This window comes from Eublepharis macularius, chromosome 2 (assembly GCF_028583425.1).
Source record: "Eublepharis macularius isolate TG4126 chromosome 2, MPM_Emac_v1.0, whole genome shotgun sequence".
NCBI lineage: Eukaryota > Metazoa > Chordata > Lepidosauria > Squamata > Eublepharidae > Eublepharis > Eublepharis macularius.
Genome location: NC_072791.1, coordinates 85074888 through 85080971, shown reverse-complemented (window position 1 = coordinate 85080971; position 6084 = coordinate 85074888). Strand labels below are relative to the sequence as shown.

The 6084-nt window shown below is 47.5% G+C and overlaps 1 pseudogene; it reads left to right on the top strand.

Moving 5' to 3' along the window:
• Positions 1–2497: 2497 nt before the first annotated feature.
• LOC129323424 (uncharacterized protein K02A2.6-like) lies at positions 2498–3492 on the top strand (annotated as a pseudogene).
• Positions 3493–6084: the final 2592 nt, after the last annotated feature.

The window sequence follows — 6084 nt, the reverse complement described above, 5'->3', positions numbered from 1 at the left end:
AGAATCATACTCTATCCTTATCTGAGCATATGCTCTGATGGATCCAAGCCATGGTTTCACACATTTTTCTATATTTAAATGTTTTCTTTTAAGAAAAAGCATAATGGCATATATCTAATTATACAAAGATTTCACAGAGCAGGACTTTACCACTTCTTCCCCCTCCTGCAAACACTTTGTTTTCAAGGATCAGTGGACTCCCATGAATAGCACAGAAGGTAAAGTGCAGGTCTGCTGTAGCAGCGGGGAAACTGGTAGAGATCACACACCCCTTTTTCACAAACAGAAATGCCATTCTGTGGGGGGAACTGCTTGACAATGTTTGAAGCACCCCTCCTTCAGAGAAAAAAAGTCAGTCAGTCGAACATTTGTAGCTGTTTCTATAGTGCATGTTACAGATTTCATTTTAATTTATTTAGAACATTTCTATGCTGTCTCTCCAGGAAACTTGCTTATTATACCAGGTTTGCTATAAAAAATGAGGCAAAAATCTATCGAGGCTTTAAAAGGTTCTCAAGATCCAGATGCATATGCATTAGGGCCCCAAAGCAATGTTGCTGTGTTATTTATTTACACAGTGTTTTGTGGCATTGGGCTATAAAACATACCCTGTATGACATACTCGATGGCATGGCGTGTGTTCTTGTCCTCAGCCTAAATGCAAAACAGATCACAGGATACAGTGAAAGTCCTAGCTACCACAAATCATAATGGAAAAGAAATCCTAGTGTTATGTATTGGGCTAGTGTTATGTATTGAGCGAAGCCTTTTATTTCTTCGCTCATGACCCCAGAGATACTGACATGATCGGAGACGGCACTTGGAATGTGGTTATACACGAATGATTAAATACTGGCCGGAAGAAGAACTACTTCGAAACGAGCGAAGCAATAAAAGGCCGGCGAAGCTCGTAGCCAGCTTTCAGGGAACGCCAACAGCCCGGAATCCCCAGCCGGAGCTCTCCCCGCACGTAGGGGAACGAGCGGCGTTTCTTTACCCATTTCGGTCTTGATTGTAATTGCTCCAGTTTTGGGCACTTTGATGTCTGTATATTTATGTTAAATACTGGTTCCACCTGATGTATGTGCAGGGGACTATGTATTAGTATGTATATGTAGAATACTGAAATTTACCCATTGGAGGTTCTATAAATATAGATTATACCGTCCTATACGGGAATTCTACTTCTTAGTTGTACTTCCTTGAGCAGGTGCTCTCTTGTCGTTGGTGTTATTATAAGGAAGTTTCCCTCTTTTTGTGTTTACAAGTGCATGATCAACAAAGCGCTGCAGCAACATGCATATCCAGTGCCTGTCATCAGTCACCTCCTGGCATCCTTAGCAGGAGGGCGCACATTCACGAAAATGGACTTAGTGCAAGCATACCAGCAACTCCCCATGGATGATGCTACTGTGGAAGCTTAAACCATAATGACACACCGCTGGGCGTTCAAAGTCAAGAGGCTCCAGTTTGGGGTTAGTGTGGCCCCAGGCATCTTCCAGGGGCTCATGGAGGAGTTGCTGCGGGGGATCCTGGGCATCATTCCGTATTTTGATGATGTCCTGATCATGGGATCCACCCCTACCGAGCTCGCCAGCCCCCTCTGGGAAGTGCTGCAACGTCTCTAGGATGCCGAGCTGAAGGTGAAGAAGGAGAAGTGCCGGTTTGGTGTTCTGCAAGTGGAGTTCCTCGGGTTCCTCATCGATGTGAAGGACATCCATCTGACGGACAGCAAGGTGCGAACTATTTCCAGTGCCCCACCACCTCACTACACTGTCTTCTGGAGAAGAATGCCAAATGGAAGTGGGACCGAAAGCACACCCATGCATTCATGGCGGTCAAAAAGCTACTGTCATCCGATGCCATATTAACACATTTCGACAAAAGCAAGCCACTCATCCTCGCCAGCAATGCTTCACCGTACGGAATCGGCACAGAACTAACCTACCGGATGCCAGGCGGGTGGGAGGCCCCTATTGCCTACTTTTCACGATCCCTGTTGCCAGCTGAGAGGAACTACGTGCAGATTGACAAGGAGGCTCTGGCACTGGTCGCGGGAGTCATGAAATTCCATGACTATGTCTATGGGTGCCCGTTCGAGATCACAACTGACCACAAGCCTCTCCTCGGTCTCTTCACGGCAGACCGGCAAACACCACAGGTAATGTCGCCCCAGATGCTGCGCTGGTCGGTGTTCCTGTCAGCCTATGATTACCAGCTGTCTTACAGGCCTGGGAAGGCTATTGGGCATGCTGATGCGCTCAGCCACCTGCCATTGCTGGAGTCTGCTGCTGACCCCTCCCCTGCGCATGGGGCCATGCATATAGAAGACCTGCACCAGCTGCCCCTCCTGGCATCGGACATAGTGGCACTCTTCACCAAGGACCCCACCATCTCCCGGGTCCTCAAATGGGTGTGTAGGGGATGGCCGGCTAGCAGAGCAGAACCAGAGTTCCGGCCGTACAGCTTCTGCCAACATGAGCTGTCAGTGCACAAAGGGTGCCTACTTTGGGGGAGCAGAGTCGTTGTTCCCCCCAAGCTGCACCAGTGGGTACTCGAGGTACTGCATTTTGGTCACCCAGGAATTGTGAAGATGAAGGCCCTGGCTCGCAGCTATGTGTGGTGGCCGGGGATGGATGCTGAGGTGGAAAGATGGGTCTGGACTTGCCAGCCTTGCCAGGAAGCCCACCCCAACATGCCGCAGGCACCGATACAAGCCTGGGAGACAACGCGAACACCATCGTCGCGACTCCACATAGACTTTGCTGGCCCCTTCCAAGGACACACCTTCCTGGTTGTTGTGGACTCATACTCCAGTGGCTGGAAGTAGTCCCCATGTCGGCCATGACATCGGAAACCATCATCCGCGCCCTGCGGTGCTTAATCACCACACATGGACTACTGGACATAATCATGTCAGACAACGCTGCCCAGTTGACTTCGCAACAGTTCCAGATGTTCCAGGAGAACAACGCCATCCGGCACATCACATCGGTGCCTTTCCATCCCTGCAGTAATGGGCAAATGGAATACATGGTGAGATCCGCGAAGGACTCGCTGCATGAGCTCGGGCACAGGGACTTCAGCCAGCAGCTGACAGAGTTCCTCCTGCGGCAACACATCACTCCGCACGCCACGACAGGCCAGGGTCTGGAAGAGCTGCTAATGGGGTGAAGGCTGACCACCCTTTTGGATCGACTTCACCAGGATTTTGCACCAGACACGAAGTGGGAGACTGGAGCATCTGACCAGCCCAGGGCGTTTCATCCGGGTGACCGTGTCTACGCCAGGAACTTCAGGAACGGGCCAGTCTGGTTCCCTGCAACTTCACCAGAACAACAGGGCCAGTGTCCTACAAAGTGGCTGACTCCACCGGCAAGGCTTACCACTGGCACACTGACCAACTGCAGCAACGATGGCCACCGCAGGAGCAGGGACACAACAGGGACTTGCCCCCTCGCTCTACGGAGGCAAGATCGGAACCAGCCATGACGGCTGAGAATCATGGGGACTGGCCACCCGAGGACCGCAGAAGCCTGCCGGCAGCGTCAAGCAGCACAGGCGCTGCCAAGGCAGACCCATTCACCTCCACAGCAGAACCAGCTACAGACATTGGGGCCCCGGTCATGGGGACCCCAAGCACAGAAGGTTTGCGCAGATCCCAGCGGGTTCACCAGCCACCGGCATTTCTTGGGGCACCCCAATCTTATGGGGGAGGGGTGTTATGTATTGGGCTAGCTTCGAGGAAAACAGCGCTCCTCAAGTAGCCAATCCTATTGGAAATTAGGGTTATCAGCAACCAATCGTTTCCCCTGGATAGGAGCCAATTGCAGTCGTGTAAACATGTTACCTTTTGTTTAGTGCATGCAAATGAAGGATCCTAGTGCCCACGTTCTTATTGGGGAGTTACAGAAATGGGGTGGAGTTGGAGGTGTATATATCTGGCTCCCTTGGGAGCAACGTTGTTCTTTTTGCAAATAAAGATACTATCATGAGCTGAAGTCACTGCCTGGCTGACATCCCTTGAGCACTAGGCTCAATATTTAATACCTAGGAAGGAAGAGAGTTTGAGAAACATGGAGGATTCACCTTACTGATCTCTCAGAATTTTACAAGAAAAAGATAATTTCTGAACAGGACTGACTGGACAGAGTGCAAGTTGGCTTTGTTCCATCAGGACACACACAGAAAAAGACTTGCACAATCCATGGATGTTTGTTCCTCTATAGGGAGACCTGCCTTATGCTTCCAGAAAGACAGGCCTAGCAAAATAATGAAATTAATGCAAACATAGTTTCCATGAATACTGTATGCTTATCAGCCACAACAAAAGATAAATAAGCAAGCAGGAAAAAAATACAGAGCTGGAAGTACATTGCCTTTTCCTCCCCTCCTAGTGCAAAAGCGCTGCTTGTAGGGGGGGGCTTTCTGTGATATAGATTTACATTTCTGCTAGTAAATGGGCCAGTGAAACAGCTGACTGCTCCCTATTGCAGACGTGGGAGTTATTTACTTTCTAATCCTTTCCCTTTTAGCCCTCGCTGGACAAGAATGAAAATCCTTGGCACTAAGTATTAGGAGAGATGGCGACAGCACAGGAACCAATTTACAGGGTTTCACTTGGCTAGTTTTCTTCATTTGACTCCTATTAGCTTTGATAATGTATCCTCACCATTAATCAGCCCCAAAGAATAAAAGGCAAAACCTTTGTAATGCATGTGCCTATATGGGTTTGTACTGTATATACATGTGCCCATGTACTTTCCAGAATTCAAGGTGCATGCAATTCACTTTGAAAAAGTAGGTTAGTGCCCTGAAGCATCTCTTTTCCATGTCACAGACAGGAAGCTGTAAAATATAGCCACAGTTGTCCAAGATTCTTCTCTTTTAAACAGGAGTGGAAGAAAACCAATGAGGGGTGGATGGAGTACCAGTAAGAAAATGGCTGTACTTGTACTTCCCATCTTCTTCTTCAAGCTCCTCAAGAGAGACAGTACTAATTAAGAAATCCAACCTACTTTCACCCCTCATAGCAACTTGACTACATTCAAACAGTTCAAATGGTAGTTACACTAGTTTGGATCCTGTGGACATCTCTGCTAATACAAAGCATTTCCATCATTGGAATAGGATTTCCTCATCTCCCTCCCCCTCTATGGACCCTCAGGCAAATACATGGACCCACTGAGGGTCTGTAATGGGAGACAAGAATCAGTAACCTTCTCCCTCTTTTTGTGTTAGGAGAACTTTTCTGAGGGATCCAAGTCACTCTAACTAAGAATGTTGTAGAAATAACAAAATGGCATGAGTAGTTACATGTGCCTAAATTCCATTTTCTTACAGGAGCCTTGGCATCTTCTACTTGAGGTTATCCAGAACATTGTGGTCTTCAGCCAGTTCCTGCCTCATTGACTTTTCACTCTGCATACATTATATTGAACCTGTCTTTTTAAAACTAGCTTTCAGACTTTGTTTTGATGGGATATGCTCATCACTTGACCAACCATATTTGTTTTTTCAGGGATGTTTGCCAACTGCATGGATGACCATTGTATTGCTGTTTCTAATTTCATAGGTTTGGCTTGAACTTTACTTTGGCTTCACTTTTAGAATGGATTTCAATGTGGGCCTGGTGAGGGAAAGAGCACCCCCATGTGATTTTTCATGGGCTTAAGGTTTCGTTTAAAATGTGCTGCAATCTGTGCTGAATACCTGCATGTGCTTAGTAAGCATACCACCACTCTATCTGCAAAGGCAATGGATCTCTGGTGCACCAAATAAAAACATATGGCTGCTTTGCATGGGTTGCAGCACAGTTTAAACGATATTCTAACCCTGCAGCAAAGTCACACAGGGAAACGCTTTGCTTTGCCAATGTTACTTTAAAATCAAGAATTATTGAACTAATGAAATAGTACTTAAGCTGTGCACCATCTCATAAGATGAGTAGCTTCTGATGGGAGTCTCCCAATTTTCCGAGAAGCTATTTCTATTTAGGGTTTAAAATTATCCCACCTGCTGCTATACCTGTGCCTTTAACAGGATCTTGCCATGCATTCATATCAGGGTCCCCCCCTCCCCTTA